The sequence below is a fragment of the Condylura cristata genome, unplaced genomic scaffold (genome assembly GCF_000260355.1).
Source record: "Condylura cristata isolate star-nosed mole 26May11 unplaced genomic scaffold, ConCri1.0 scaffold00022, whole genome shotgun sequence".
Lineage (NCBI taxonomy): Eukaryota > Metazoa > Chordata > Mammalia > Eulipotyphla > Talpidae > Condylura > Condylura cristata.
In genome coordinates this window covers 9,593,297-9,610,306 of record NW_004567123.1, presented here as the reverse complement: position 1 = coordinate 9,610,306, position 17,010 = coordinate 9,593,297, and the positions used below count along the sequence as shown (strand labels likewise).

The window sequence follows — 17,010 nt, the reverse complement described above, 5'->3', positions numbered from 1 at the left end:
CCTGCAAGACAAAAATCTCTGGAACAGTCTTGAACCACAAGTAATGCTGGCAACATCACTAAAACCTATTACTGCTTACTCTTCTTCCCCAGCTTCAGATATAAATGACAAACACTGTATAAACTTCCAGTGAAAAACATGATTTGATATACATATATTTTATGAAATGATCAGCATAATAAGGCTATTTAACATACCTATCACCTCGCATTATTGCTTTTTTTCCATATATGGTTAAGAACATTTAATATCCATGGAGAGATGCTTAATGGAATGAGACTACCAGTTTCACACCTGCTTCTAAAGAACTAAGAAAAAGTGTCATGCTACATAGTTCAACTGCAAAACACAAATGTTAAGGAAATTATGAGTAAACCAGAAATTAAAAGAACACTCATGAATAAGAATTATTTCTGACATTCTAAACAAATAAGTAATGAGATGTAAATTTAAAAGTTATAAGCAATTTATGCCATAAGGTTTTTCTAATTTTTCTGACTATTACTAGTTCATAAGCACCTAGCTAGCTTGAGTCAATATAACAATGATGAACACATTTCAGACCAGGAAAAATGGGATTATTTAAAAATCAACATATAGTGATCTAAAGAAAGCCCAAAATCAGTTGGTTGAAACTACCTAACTAAATTCACATTGTTAGAAAAATATGTTCTTTATGCTAAAAAGTGACTTAGCTATCTAGTCCACAAAAGCAGTATAACTCAAAGTAAAAGAGTAGTGTTTGCTACCATATTGTAAAAGATACATAGCTTTACAGGCACATTTTCGATAAACTGTGTACAGTGTTTGTAATTATTTCCTATTTCTATACTCACCTTATTTGTAATTATATTTGCAAAAAAATGCTTGCTAATTCTAATAAAAATTTGTGCTTTTGTCTTTATTTTTCACAGTTCCACATTTCGCAGTTTTGCTTTGAATTTTGGTTTTTGTTATTGCTGTTTTGTAGGTGGCTGGGGGCAGGATTCTTTCAAAAATTATTAGTAAACAAAGCTTGAAAAAATTTAAAAATTGGTCCATTACAGCAGAGATGGTCTAAGAAGAAATGCGAAGTCTAAGGGAGTAAATTACATTTTTACTATCTAACATTTCATTTAAAGGATAAACAGCTTAAGATCAAAAAATAGTGTGCTACATTAAAATGTTTATATATACTCATAAATGTAAGGGGGAAATCTGATCACAAAAGAGTGCTGATATTGATGAAGTAAGTTATTTGAACACCTGTTTTTGTTTTTTGGATGTGGTTATCTTTTGTAAAGATGGTTACCTGCCAATAATTTCACAAGGATCTGCCTCAATTATATTTATTTTACTTTGGTTATTTCTTTGAAATAGGTTACTATTTATTCATATGTCAATTAAGCAAGTAGATCATTACTGCTTCATCTGTCAGCCTATGCAGACCATCACATCTGGCCTAGACACGAAATGAATTTGGCCCATTTGTCACAGAGCCCAAACAGATTAAGTGAAAACTCAGTCTTTGAAAAATTAAAAGCTTCAGTTAAAATGAAAATATATACAAGCTACTTTGTCTCACTGTCATCAGATGCATTTTTTTCTACAAGAAATTATATCTATATTTATAATAATATGGTTCAATGTAACAGTCATTTTAATACATGAGATTTTAAGATGCTGCTTCCTAAGCGTGTCTTTGAAAGTAAAATGTTGAAAATGAATTAATTCTGTTATTCTTGAGCAATATACCATCTGAAAAGTATTTAATTTAGCAATCCATGTCATCACAACAAAACCCGCCAAAAATATTGGCTCCAAAGTTCTGCTAAACTGGGAAAAGAATTCAAATAGACAAGCTATCCAATATAAAACTCTTGCCCCCAACTCCCAATGGTTTTAAAATGTTTTAAATTCATTTAGAAATGAATAAACTTCCACTCCAACATCAGTTTTTGTTTAACTTGGAACCCATTAAAGACCTGACCTGTCTAATAAATAAAGAGTTCCAGCAAATGACTAATGAAAGGGCAAATAGACAAGCCCAGTTTACAGAAAAATTACATAATAGCTTAAAAGGATCAAAAGATGCTAAACCTCATTCAAGCAAAAGGTACAAAATAAAACCATAATTTTTATTTAAAATGTCATATTTTAACTTGAGTTGGAAAACACTAAAAAGATAACAGCATGTTTTGAGAGTACATAGAAACAATGTCCATGCATTGCTCCTACTAGCACAAATTGATACAATTCAACTGGACAGTTTATCAAAATCAATAAAAATTACAAATGCATCCAGGAAGAGTGTCTGACCAATAATCATTAAAAACATATGTCTTGATGGATCTTCTGGGACCATAAAAACTACAGGTAAACCAAATTTTCTAAAGTTCCATTATTTGATCTCTATATTTAAGTCTAAATAGTAAAAATTAAATTTTTGCCACAGATCAAATATCCCTGTGCTAGTTTTGTCGCATTGTGATATTATAAGTTATAATTTGAAATTGATTAAGAATACTTACATCAGTACAGTACTCTGATCCACAAGAAAAATGTCTAAAACTGCAGCTAAGCTCTGCAGTAACACTCAACTCAAAAGATTACTAATGAAGATACAAAAGCATGTATAAATTTACACAAAACAATTTTGAATCTTTTTTCGTGTCTTTACTTTTGGATAGTATGCCTAAGTACAAATAATGTACAATGTCCTACCAGTAATTATACTAAAATTCACCTCATTATTTCCAAAATTCACTGGCAATGTGCCCATCCTCTGTAATAGTTGCTTAAAAAGCTAAAGAGTTTAACCTACAACCTAGCAAATTCCCCTACTAGGTACATACCTAAAAGAATGGAAGACCTATGTCACACACATACTTATACCTAGATGCTTAGAGCAGAAGTATTCACAATAGTGTGAGGGACAGTGTCCCCAAAAGATGCAGACTCCCAGAGTAGCCAGCTTGTCATTTTGGTAGCAGTCAATCAAGTGAGCCCTCTGAGCCCTAGTGAGGCCAATATCATCACTAGAGGAATGTATTGTTTTGGTTGAAAGTAATAAGAGCTCTGAATGCTAGGAGAAACTTTTCTCCTTCCCTGGATCCTTTGAACTTTTCCCAACAGAACCTAATAGACCAAGAACAGCAGTTTGAAGAGGAGGAATTCTCATCCAGTTATAAGTTTATCAGTGCACATATACTCTCTGAGCTGAATGAAGATGAGAAAATCCCCTTCTAAGCAGTCATGTGAAATGTCTCCTCCCTCTATCCTTAACCCCTAAATTGAAGATAAATATCCCTGGTCTGTTCCATTATTCTCTAGAATTACAATTATGTAAACCCCCAACATGCATACATTAAATTGATTTGTTTTCCCTCTGTTAACCTATCATCAGCTAGGTTTGATTACTTATCCTGTCCAAGAACCCAGAGAGGTGGGGGATTTTCCTTTGTGCCCAATAATAGTCAAAAAGTGAAGACACTTCAAATGTTCAAGAACTCATGCTAGCTAAACAAAATGTGATACTGTCATACAATGAAACATAATTTAGTCACAAAAAGGAATGAAGTACTGATATGAATGGCATAAATGAATCAAATGAAAGCAATGAAATGTCAAACACAAAAGATTACATGTTGTGTGGCCCTCCCTGGTGGCACAGTGGGTTAAACAGCACAGCACATAAAAGCTAAAGCCACTTCCCAGGATTTCGATCCCCGCCTGCCCGGGAGGAGATCCACTTGGCGCGAGAGACCTCTCCTGACCTGCCCGCTGCTCCCCTCAGCAGTGTACTCCATCAATCTACCTGTTCTGCTCCCCACTCTGTGTCTGGTGAATCCTCTCAACCTCCACATCTCTGGCCTGTACCCCAGTTCTGTACGAATAAATAAATAATCTTAAAAAAAAAAAAGATTATATGTTGTGTATTTCCATGTGTATGAAATGTAGAGTAAGCAAGTTTGAGACAGAAAATTGATTAGTAGTTTCATAAAAACCACTACTGGGCCCTCCCTGGTGGCGCAGCAGGTTAAAACACAGCACAAAGAAGCTTAAGCCACTTCTGCATGAGTTCGATCCCCGCCTCCCCTGGAGGAGATCCACATGGCGTGGCAGACCTCTCTTGACCCTCCGGCTGCTCCCCTCAGCAGTGTCCTTCGTCGATCTGCCTGTTCTGTGCCCCACTCTGTCTCTGGTGAATCCTCTCACCCTCCGCATCTCTGGCCTATACCCCAGTTCTATACGAATAAATAAATAAATCTAAAAAAAAAAAAAACACTATTAAGGGCAGGGTTTCTGTGCATGCAACAAAAATGCTCTGAAACTGACTGTGATGGTGATTGTGAAACTCTAAATATACTAAATATATACACTAATTGTACATTTTAGTGCATATAAATGAATTAAATCTTAAAGTTGTTGGGGAGGGGAAGACTCTTGCCCACAGATGTATGTTTTCCATATCTAATGGCCTCTCATTAATCTGCTTACAACCTCTGATTCTCTAGACACTATGCATTCCTTAGCAAGCAGACACGATGCATTCCTTAGCAAGCATGCCAACTTACTATTCTAGTTCTTCATAGAATCTCATATCTCCCAATTTTCTCCTTTTATAATACTCCCAAGACAACCAATCAATGGGCTTATATGAAAATGTCTCCCGCAAATTCATCCACTGTCAATGTTTCAAAAGTATCTTCTCAGTAGACTGAAAAATTCCTAAGTAACTTCTCTCCCTCTTAAGCTCCCACCACAAGTCCCCTTAATAACTAAAACTGCATCCTCTTTATTCTTATGCTACCCAAAACAAACTTCTCTTTTCCCAGGTACTCTAAGTTTAAACACTACAAAAAGCACTTTAACTTTTCTCCCCAAAATCCTAGCTACCATAAAATAACCATTGGCAAAACGTTGCCAAAGTAAACCTCAAGACAACTATATCATAACAACTACCATCCAAGTGATCAGAGCAGACAATATATGAAAGAGGAAATATAAACTAGCTAGCCAATATTAAGGAAAGAAATAAAAAAAGAAAATTTCTAATTAGTATTGTATAACCACCATAAACTAATATAACCACCATAAACCATTTTAAAAAGGAAGTGGTCAGTAAGTAGCAAGAAATTAAAAATACTATCTTTCCAGAGATACTCTATGTATGAACTATTCTATACAGATATAAATAACTGTACCGTATGTATCTATAAAGAGAACTGGAAGACTGAGGAGCAAAGATGAATAAAAGGCTTCCTAGTAACCTTGTATTTGAATTTTTTTATCAGTACTATCTACTAAAATAAGATTTAAGTTAGTCATCTCTGAGATGTAAACTAATTTGATTATCAAAATATTATTTGATCCAGGGACTTTCATGGTACTAATTTAAGTTGTAGATCTTGACCCATTTCTCTCAAAAGGGGTTTTATTTTTCTACATGTGAAGACATTGTTTTTTTTTTTCCTTGAAACAATTTAGAGAATAAACATACATTCAGTTTGCCACTGAAGTTGAAGTTTTTCTACTCTACATTTAGTTAGTCTTTTAGAAGCAGTTGAGAAGAAGTCATGAAATCTATTCACCTTGGCTTGTGATAAAATTCAGTACTTAGACTGTAGCAACAAAAGATAGAGTTGTATTGCTTGTAACATGGCATTGAAGGTCTAATGACTACTAAATGAGCTCCAAAAGCTACTTACTTCATCTTCATCTTACATCACTTCTGAGAACATTTTTTAACTTAGAGCCTCCTTGGTGGCCCAAGTGGTTAAGATTCACCACTATCAGCAGCTACTTTAGCACAGGTTCAGTCCCTGGCCTGGGAATGCCCAGCTGCTCCCCTCAACAGTATATTTCAGTCAATCTGCCTGTTCTGGTCACCGCTCTGTCTCTGATGAATCCTCTCACCCCCTACACCTCTGGCGTGTACCCCAGTTATTGCATGCATAAATAAATAAAATAAATTTTAAAAATTTGTACACTATTCAAGAAAGTGAAAACTTTAAATACAGAAAAAAGCTTCATGCTTTTTGCTATGTTCAATACACAATAATTTACAGAAAATACAGATTAAACAAAAATTTGTATGCACCCAAATGTCCAACAAGGAGGAATGGATTTAAAAAAAATAATCTATATCAGTTATGGGTAATTAAAGTTTCATCAAGTGTGCCAAGCCATCAATAGGGGAAATGACACACTTTTCAACAGAAGGTACTGGGAAAACTGTATTGCTACATGCAAAAGAATGAAGTTAGACTCCTACCTCACCCCATGTACAAAAATTAATTCTACAAGATCAAGACCTAAATATAAAAACTAAAACTTGAGAAAAAATAAAACAAGCCAGATCTTCATAATCCTGAATTTGACAATGGTTTCTTATATGTCAGTAAAAACACAAACCAAAGAAAACATAAATTTAACATCACCAAAATTTGTATTCAAGAAAGTGAAAAGAGAATTCACAAAATGGGAGAACAGTGGGGAAAACATTACAGGGAATCAAAAGCAGATTAATGAACCCCCATAACTTTTAAAAAAAATTGAACTTCAAAAAGGGCAAATGAATTGAATGGATATTTCTCCAAAGTTTTAACATGGAGACAATAAGCACAAGAATAGATGCTCATCATTATCAGGCAACAAGGAAATGTAAATCAGAACCATAGGATGGTTCTTATAGTAATAACAATAACAGTAATAATAAAGACAGTTAGCATTAATAAGGATTTGGAAAAATCGGATTGTGCATATCCTGTTTTTGTACAAGTTACTCTGAAAACATCTGGCAATTCTTCAAAAAGTTAGAAGACTTCAGCCACCCCTAATTCAGGGGTTAAGTCTCAACACTATCAAGCCATGGGACAGGGCAAGAGTTGGGATCCCTGGCCAGGACTCCCTGCCGTATAGGGCAGCAGACATCTCTGCAGCTCCCCTCAGTAGTGTATTTCAGTAGATCTGCCTATTCTGCTTCCCACTCTGTCTCTGGTGAATCCTCTACTCCCTGCACCTTTGGCTGAAACACCAGTTCTCACATGAATGAATAAATAAATAAATAATATTTTAAAGGAAAAAGTGAAATGACTTACCTTACCACACAAATATGACTACAATTTTCAAGAGAAAATTAAGAACACAAAAACTTGTATGTGGATATTTATAGCAGAATTATACACAACAGTAAAAAAGATTAAACAAACCAAATAGCTATCAACTGACAAATAACATGTTAACATTCATACAACAGAATTAGTATTCAGCCATAGAAAAGAAAGTAGTGATACATTATGTCAGTGCATGGATTTCAATAGATGAATCCTGGAAACATTATGCTAAGTAACAGAAGGCAGATGCAAAAGGCCACATATTATCTGACTGTATATACATGAAAAGTACAGAAGGGAAAAAGAGAGAAAGACTAGTGGTTGCCACGGACTGGAACAAGGCATTGGGGAATCACTGTAACAGTTACAATTTCTTTTTAAAGTGAAGACTATGTTCTCTTATTAGATAGTGCTGATGGATGCACAACTTTGTGACTATACTAAGACCACAGAAATTTACAACTTAAAAGAGTGGATTTCATTGTATGTTGAATTATCTTTAAAAAAAAAAGATGAAATCGATGCAATGTACAAAAATTGCTTTCTAGTTATAATTACATTTTACATGCATACACTATGATGACAAATAGGTTAACAGTATGTGATAAAATGACAAATAAAAAATGCCCTGTTGGTGGAACTATAAGCTGGCTATCTCGTTTTAAATATTTCTGCATCTTCCAGATATTCTTTAATAAGTATGCATTCTTTTTTGTAAGTGGGAGGAGAGGAAAGGTTAAGTTTTATTTAAAACAAACAAAAAAAAGGCAAGTAACTAAATTCCCTGGTGTATTAAAATTCCTACACTTAGTATTCAACCATCTCAGTCACATGGTCCCCAAAATACCTTTCATTTCCCTCACCTGCATAGGTGAGTCACGTTGAACTCCCTCCTCCTGATATCCAAGGTGCCTATATTCCAGGCACCTCCAGCTCAGTCTCCACCCTCCTTTCCAAACGCCCCTTCTCCATCGTTTCGGTCCTTTCCTTCATTGCCATAGAATAACTGCTAAATTACCACGGGACTTTAAACAGGCCTTTCTACGCTACTGGGATTTCTGGGCTCCCTTTGCCCCACCTGGGCGCACACCTTTCGTGTCTCTGTCTCAACTCAGCAAAGTGGGTGTCACACACAGACAGTCCCAAGGGAATGCGGCCACCAAGAAGCTGGAACCAAGACTGGGAATGGGGCTGCGGTGAGCCCCACGCGCGATCAAGAGAACGAGACACGTCCCGGGCACCGTCTTCAACACGGCCCCAGGCAAGGGGCATCCTGAGCGCCGCCCCCTCCCGGCTCCAGAAAAGGTGTCCGAGCGAGGAGACGGCGCCCGGGAACAGAGGGAGCGGCAGGGCGGCAGCAGCAACGCGGACAGAGTGAGAAAGAGGGACACTCACCCGCGTCAGCCCCGAGCCCACACAGCACCGGAAGTAGTCACCCACCCGTTGCCAGGGTGAGGAAGCGGGGCTAACGTCAGGTTTTACCATTGGTCGTACTGTAGCCCTGTGACCGGAAGCAGACGCCCACGCGCTGTCAAACTCCGCCTTCTGCTCCCAATCTGTTCACCTTGCTGCTGAGGTGCCGCGTGGACTCCACCTGGAGTGCGGTGCTGAGCTGCGCAGGCGCCTTGTCTCTCTTCGCTTAGCCCTTTTAACGAGCCCACCGTGCTGTGACTGATACGCATGGTTGGCAGATTGGTGTGATTACGAGTGAAATTAAAGTAGCCATCATTTATTGAATTGTCTTTTAAAGCTTAATTTCATACAACCCCTGCACAGTAGGAAAAACTAGGCTTCTGCCTGCATTGGGAGACTTGTGGGCCAGTCTTGCTCAGGAAGGAATGAAAGGGCTGATGAAACTATTCATGTTTTTTGTATCTTTCATTGCCATAGAGTATACCTGAGATCAAGACACAATAACATTCATAATCCCTTTGATGTTTCCTTGTAACTATTAACCTTTCGCATGTAACCACCTTTAAACTTATTTTAGAGTAGCCGGTTGAAAGGAGCAGTATTAAAGGAAGGTCTCCATTCCAGCCTCTGAGCTCTTAATAGAAAAGGGAATTAGAATCCTCCACCCCAGTTACACTGAATTAGAAACCGAATCTGGGACCTAAGAATCTGTTTTAACAAGCCCTCTTCTGTGATTCTGTGCGCCTAAGATTTGAGATCCTTTTTATTTAGGTTAGGTAGGGTAAGGGAGGAAACAGCTCAGAGGAGACGGGGCAGCCAGAACTTCGTGCTTACAGAAATCAGGAAAGAGCTAAAGAGAGAGTTTGAGAGTGATGGAGGACTGAGATTAGCACTCTGCGATTGCTGATTCCCACTCTGGGATTCCTGAATAAAATTGTGCTAATTGTAAAATTGATTGGGAAATATTAGGGAAATATTTCCAAATCAATGTTAAATAATTTTTATTTTCTAATGTATTTTTCTACGAATATTCTCTATAAACAAAAAATAGAAGGGTGATAAAGATATGTTGTGAAAGTTATCTACCAAAACAGAATTTAAATGTGAAAGGGAATGTAGGGACTATATTAAAATAAATACTTTAAATAAAAAATGTTTAATTCAAGAAATATAAAAACTGGTACCATAAGTAGTTAAGAGGAAGAACTCTAGAGCTGAGCAAATATGGGTTCACATCTCAGTCATATCACCTAGCAGTTTCATCACCTTGCACAATTTAATCTTTCTGTCACTCATTTTCCAGAGCTGTAAAATGGGGATAATAGTATATCTTATAGAGTTGTGTGGAATAAATAAGTTAGTATCTATTGGTATTACAGTGCATCAGTACTTAGAAAATTTTTGTGATCGAAGTAATTAATGAATGTCATAAAAACAAAACAACTTTATGCAGATTAGTTAATATATAATATGTAAAAGTTCAAATTTCTCAAATAAATGACACGTGAGTAATTAATAAACTAAAAGTATCCAGTTTGCTCTTGGGGTAACTGTTATTAAAATATGCCAATATGTCATCATTGAGAAGAGAATACTGTATAATATGAGCATTAACTATTAACCTGACACATTAGATAATTAGATAATTAGACCTTACACATTATACATTGGAGGTGGGGAGAAGTAACAGCTTCAAATGAGGATTGAAAATACCCAGAGGAGTCAGCAAATGGTCAGTCCCAGAGGTCAAGCATGCTCAGCTTCCAACAGTATCAACAAGAAGGAGCTTTACCAGTCATAGGTATTCATATTTAAAGACAAAAGAAGCTTATATTCAAACAATGTATAGTGTAGATGATGTATTTAATAAATATATCAATAGTTCTCAAAGTAGGATCCAGATGTGGGATTCCTGAAACCTAACAAGGGTCTATCCATGTCAAATAATTATTTTAGAATAATACCAAGATACTTATTTACTTTTGCTATTCTTATTTTCTCATGCATATAAATTATACAGTCTATAGATAGTTTTTCAGACTTAATATTGCAACTAACTTTTTTTTTAAAAAAAAAGATTTATTTACTTATGCATACAGAACGGGGGTACAGGCCAGAGGCTCAGGGGCGGCGAGCGGCTTCGCCAGAGACAGAGTGGGGAACAGAACAGGCAGATTGACGAAGTACACTGCTGAGGGGAGCAGCGGGCGGGTCAGGAGAGGTCTGCCACGCCATGTGGTCACCTCCGGGGCAGGCGGGAATCGAACTCATGGGAAAGTGGTTTAGCTTCTCAGTGCTGCGCTTTAACCCGCTGCACCACCAGGGAGGGCCGCAACTAACTTTTAAGAAAAGGCCACTTGTTTAAATTTGATACAGTATCAAAAAATAATACATACAATTAACTGATAAGACCTACAAAATAAAGTAAGTTGCTATCTTATTGTATGATGATTTGCATTTCCCTGATAATCAGTAATGCTGATCACCTACCTGGGTGTTCTTCTGTGCTCTAGCCAATACAACATAGTACAGCAAATTGAACGTAGAAGAATAGAGAATCTACTGGGTATACTTAAATCAGACATAAAGAAATTTGCAATAATATAAAAGATGACACTTTTCTTTCCACAGTTGTTTTCATAAAGTAGAATTATTTTTAATAAAATATATGATATTAATATACAATGAACATAGTTATTTTTAATAAGTTTTTGATATCTTGGTTTTAATTTTATAATAGCAAATTTCAATTGCTATAACTCACAAACAAAAAATTTAGAGCATTCTCAATTATTTTTAAGAGTATAGCAGTGTCCTGAGATCAAAAAGGTGGGAAGCTGATGAGACAATTATTATAAATTTGATTTATATAGTAGTCATTTGGGAGGGTTTTGAAATCAGTAAGCCTGGGCCCATCTCCTGCATATATCACTTTTTGTACCACTAGGTGTCTAATATTGACTAAGTTACTTAACCTTTTCTAACTTCATTTTTCTTCTCTAGAAAATAAAAATAATGCCTTCTTCATGGACTGTTTGAGAATAAATAATGTAATGCATATAAAACATTTGTCATATTGTCAATAAAACATTATGGTAAGAGTAACCCATTAATAATCTGCATCACAATAGATAATAATATAAAATAGAATTAAGTTATTTAAGTTATGTTTAATATAAGTAATATAAATTATAGGTAATAAAATAATTATAAGTAATATAAAATGGTAATGTATAAAAGAATTTGAAAATGCACAAGAACAGGGAAGGGAAAGTCAAGAAAAAGGAGTAAGCATTGATAGCATTCAAAGGCTAGATGTAAAAACTTGCAGAAGATTTAGTTCTAGAAACTATTGTTAATGGGCAAAAATGGCCAGAAAACTTGATATTATGTGAGAAATAAATCTTGAAGTCTGGATTCTAACTGTTTTCTTTTGCAGTTATCATATAATTTTGAACAGAGTAGTGACAATGCTAAGATTTGTACACTGGAAAAGTCCATGTGCCCTTTCTCAAGCATGACATAAAACCCAAAAGACACTGAAAAAAATAAGTGAATAAAATGCATTGCCACAAATTCTATATTGCCACAAATAATACTTCTATACAGAAAAAGTAACCAGAAATGACACTAAAAAATGAATGATAAACCAGAACAAAATATTTGTAACTTTATAATTTTTTTAAAAATTAGCAATTCTCTCTCACGCCCTTCACCCCTGAGCCTTTCTCACACACAAATACACTGCATTTTATGAAAAGATGATTGATCTCACTAAGTAACAAAAGAAATTTAACTGCATATTAAAATACACATCATCTTTCAAATCTAAAATACTGTCGAGTATTGGTGAGGATTGGAAAAACATTCTTATTGTTAGCAGAAAAAGGATTTGTATAAAATTTTGAAGGGCAATTTGATAGCTATTTAAAATCATAGATGTGCTTACCCTTTAACCCAGAAGATCCACTGTTAGGAATCCACCTGTAATACTTCCATATCTGCAAAAAATATGAATTCCTGAGACAAATATTTATCAAATGATTTCTAAACGTCAGGCACTGCTCAAGGAGCTTTATTGCAGCATTACAGATATATAGTAGAACACTGAAAGCAATTTAAATTTCTACCAATATTGATTCATTAAATGAGTTATAGAAAGTACAAACTCTCTGATGATGCAATCATTTTTTATAAAATACAAAGAAAAAAGATATCCAAGGATAGTGAACTTAAAAACCAAAATAAGGCCCTCCCTGGTGGCTCAGCGGGTTAAAGCACAGCACTGAGAATCTAAAGCCGCTTCCGCATGAGTTCAATTCCCAGAGGTGACCACATGGTGTGGCAGACCTCTCCTGACCTGCCCGCTGCTCCCCTCAGCAGTGTACTTTGACCATCTGCCTGTTCTGTTGCCCACTCTGTCTCTGGTGAAGCCACTCACCGCCCCTGAGCCTCTGGCCTGTACCCCAGTTCTGTATGCACAAATAAATAAAATCTTTAAAAAAAAAAAACCAAAATAATATTTAATTTTCCATCTTTTTATGTATATGTACACACACACACACACAGAGTTTATGTAATAGAATTAGAAAGTTATAAACTATAAATGATGTTACTATGAAATGAGGTTGGATTAAGGTGGGAGGTAAAATTAATTTACTTTCTATTTTAGTTACATCCATTTAACTACAGATATTGGTATAAAATACAGGAAGCAAACATTCACTTAAAAGGAAATACCCAAAGGTGATGAAACAAAGTATAGTCCAAATCGGGAAGCCGCTGCTGAAGGTCCTTCACTGCAGCTGGTATTTACAGATGGCAGGAGCATAAGGTCTAAGTTTTAATTTTTTTCAGACTTATTTATTTACGCATATATTTCTTTATTTATGATACAGAACTGGGGTATAGACCAGAGGTGCAGGGGCGATGAGAGGATTCACCAGAGACAGAGTGGGGAGCAGAACAGGCAAATTGAGGAAGTACACTGCTGAGGGGAGCAGTGCATTGTAGGTCAGCTCCCTGACGGGGGATTGACTCGTGCTGCAGCAGTGGCTATGGTCAGCTTCTTAGGCCTCGGTTTAACCTGCTGCACAAATAAGAAGGGCTTTTATGGCTGACTTTTAAAAAATAAAAATTTTGGGCCTTCCTTGGTGGTGCAGTAGGTTAAAGCATAGCACTGAGAAGCTAAAGCCACTTTAGCATGAGTTCAATCCCTGCCCCAGAGGTGACCCACATGGCACAGCAGAGCTCTCCTGACCCCACTCCCTGTTCCCCTCAGCAGTGTACTTAGTCAGTCCGCCTGTTCTGCTCCCCACTCTGTCTCTGGTGAATCTTCTCGCCAACCCTGCACCTCTGGTCTATACCCCAGTTCTGTATGCATAAATAAATAAATCTTTTAAAATAAATAAATGAAAATAAAAATTCCTGCATGCTCTTTCTATGCCCAGGACTGCTGATTTTTGTTCACACATGGGACAAGCATTTCCAGGTACAACTACAGAATGAAGCAACTTTCATCTATTTCTGGTACTTTTGCCTCTCTGTTCAAGATTCATGTTCCAGTCTGAAAAAAAATATTATGTCATAAACTGAATCATGAATTCACACCTTGTCCAATAGAAGGGAAGATCTTTCATAATACCACTAAATGGAGGAAAGAAATTGGGAAATTTTCTAAGAGCAAGTTACATATATGAACGTTAGGCTGCAAAAACAGCCTACTCAATGTCCTGCTACTCAATGTGAAGGAAGCTTTGGGTGTAAATTTCCTAAATTAAGAGGACCAGTCAGGGTTTTCTTGTCCCTATACTGTTCTTTTCTTAATATCTACCATATTATCTATTTCTATAAATTTAATGCAATGTAAAGCATCACTAATTTGGAATTGTTATTATTTTATATAATTTATAATCAACAAACTGCCTCCATCTTATATTAGCTTTACAAACAAGAGTGTACTTGATTGAACACTCAGTAGGATAAGGAGGTTATTTTACTTTTATTCCGTTATTTCTCTTAAATGTGAGAATAATATTAAAAGGACAGTAATTTATTGATTTATAACTTTCTTTTTGCCTCTTATTTTGGAAAATTTCAAAGATACACAAAGGCAGAGAGGGGACTATTATGGTATCCCACATTCCAATAATGAGTAAATCTATCTTTTTTGGGCTTTTTTGGCAGCTCACACTTTGTTAACAAATGTTTCTAGGGGCCTTGACTGCCTGTGATCACTGCTCTAGCAGGCAACACCAACTTATACTGTCACTTTCCTAGTCTCCCTGCTTTCTGGCAGAGGACCATTTTCAATGCTGTAAGAGCTTGCTCATCCTTACAGCCCTAGCAAAGTCTGGAAGTGCTTGGATGTTAATTAATATACCCGGAGGCCAATTCTCAGTCAAGTAAGGGCTTAGATTCTTCATTGGATCCTTCAGAAGTTTAGAGGATGCAATAGAAGGTCTTTGTAAAGGCATAAGCTTCTCCGACTTTTCAGGTACTTAGTTCTGGGTTACCTGATGCACCAATTGAAATATCCTTACAGTGTTTTTTTTTTTCCTTCCTCTACGTTACTAGACAAAGTGCCACACTTCTGCTTCATCCAGAAGCTTCCCACTCCTGAGTTCATGTCTCAGCCTCTGTACTCATGAGAACAAACTAATATTGCCACCCTACATCTAGTTACATTTTTGATTACCACCAAAGTCTAATATTCATTTTCATGAAACTCATTATTCAGACAGGACGGGATGATGTTTAAGATGCTGGCTGTGACAAACCACTATAGAGAAGTTAGAGGTATAAATCTGCTTTGCAACAACAAGAATAGCATTCCCCACCTACAGAGTTAACACTAAAAAAAAAAAAAAATGATTAATCTTTAAAAGGAGAATATGGGCCCTCCCTGGTGGCGCAGCGGGTTAAAGCACAGCACTAAGAAGCTTAAGCCACTTCCGCATGAGTTCAATTCCCGCCTGCTCCGGAGGAGATCCACATGGCGAGGCAGACCTCTCCTGACCCGCCCGCTGCTCCCCTCAGCAGTGTACTTCGTCGATCTGCCTGTTCTGCACCCCACTCTGTCTCTGGTGAATCCTCTCACCCTCCGCATCTCTGGCCTGTACCCCAGCTCTATATGAATAAATAAATAAATCTTTAAAAAAAAAAAAAGGGGAATATGTAGAATTTGTTTCACTGTTTTTGTTTAGCTAAAAAAAGAAGAAAGAAGTGTTAAAATCAAATTTATCTGAATAAATGTAGATAATTAATTGTCTTTATTAAATGAGTCATGAACTTGGCAGCATCCCATCTAAATATACAAAGGCTTGGCAAAAAAAAATTGTACAAAATGGAAGACTTCATGGTCACAAAGAGAGTGGCTCAAATTTATAAGCTAAAAATAAATAAATATTCTTTCAGGCAAAACCACCTTCCCTCGGAAAACACAAGGACATTACTGGTCAGTTTGAGACGTACCTCAAGACCCCCAAAACTTGCATGCTTCTGCTATCCACCATAGAAAGACAAAGCATACTCTTAATGCAAAAGAACTTTAATAGTATTAATGTGCATAAAGAGAAAAGATAAAGAAGGATAACAATTTTCCGATAAAACACCCAGAGTTACCCATCCCCTCATTGGCAAATGCTCAGCCAAACAGGGTTTTCTCAAAATGGGGCCACTGGTGTCTGAAAATTTGCTACCAGTCTAAGTCACCTTCGGCCTGGAACCACAGAAAAGGGACAGAAGTCTGTGATGAAAGAAGAATCAAAGTAACCCTTCCATTGTCAACCTCCCCCACAAGTCTCTCATCTATGTACTTCTTCTTCTTCTTTTTTTTTTTTTTAAAGATTTATTTATTCATACAGAACTGGGGTGCAGGCCAGAGATGCGGAGAGTGAGAGGATTCACCAGGGACAGAGAGAACAGGCAGATCGACGAAGTACACTGCTGAGGGGAGCAGCGTGTGGGTCAGGAGAGGTCTGCCTCGCCATGTGGATCTCCTCCGGGGCAGGCGGGAATTGAACTCATGCGGAAGTGACTTAAGCTTCTTAGTTCAGTGCTTTAACCCGCTGTGCCACCAGGGAGGGCCCTCTATGTACTTCTTTCAAGTGTCTCTACATGTCTCAACTCCATGTGTCTCCTTTCCTGTGTCCCAAGTACCTGGAGCAAGACCAAAACCAAGAAAGCACTCTTCTTCATATGTCTCTCTGCTTCATGCCATTATCCTCCAAATCTTCTCCAAGTCTTCTGAAGCTTCCATTTCATTTGGTGGGAACATGGAATCCTTCTTTTATGGGGATACCCCTGTTATGAGAGGAATGGTAACATTGGGTGTTTTATGCATACCTATCCATTGAAATTCATTTATACTAAGAATTGCTTTGTCTTTGTGTACATGGATGGTCAGACCCCTGTAGAGTTTGAGGGTCACCCCTCAGTGGGATAGGAAAGAAGTAAGAAAGTGAAGAAATGTTAACCTAAAATAGGAGGTTATTAAAAC

At 36.8% G+C, this 17,010-nt stretch overlaps 1 protein-coding gene across 4 annotated transcripts in view; it reads right to left on the bottom strand.

Annotated features, from left to right (window-relative positions):
- TASP1 (taspase, threonine aspartase, 1) overlaps window positions 1–8,535 on the bottom strand; it is a 199,315-nt gene extending 190,780 nt beyond the window's left edge. The window contains exon 1 of one of the 4 annotated variants that reach the window (XR_001145711.1): window positions 8,493–8,513. The gene's annotated coding sequence lies outside the window, so the exon portion shown is untranslated. Of the gene's footprint in view, window positions 1–7,960; window positions 8,135–8,187; window positions 8,209–8,492 lie in introns of those variants that run through there. The other 3 variants (XM_004687161.1, XM_012728473.1, XM_012728472.1) reach the window with 3 other exon arrangements.
- Window positions 8,536–17,010: the final 8,475 nt, after the last annotated feature.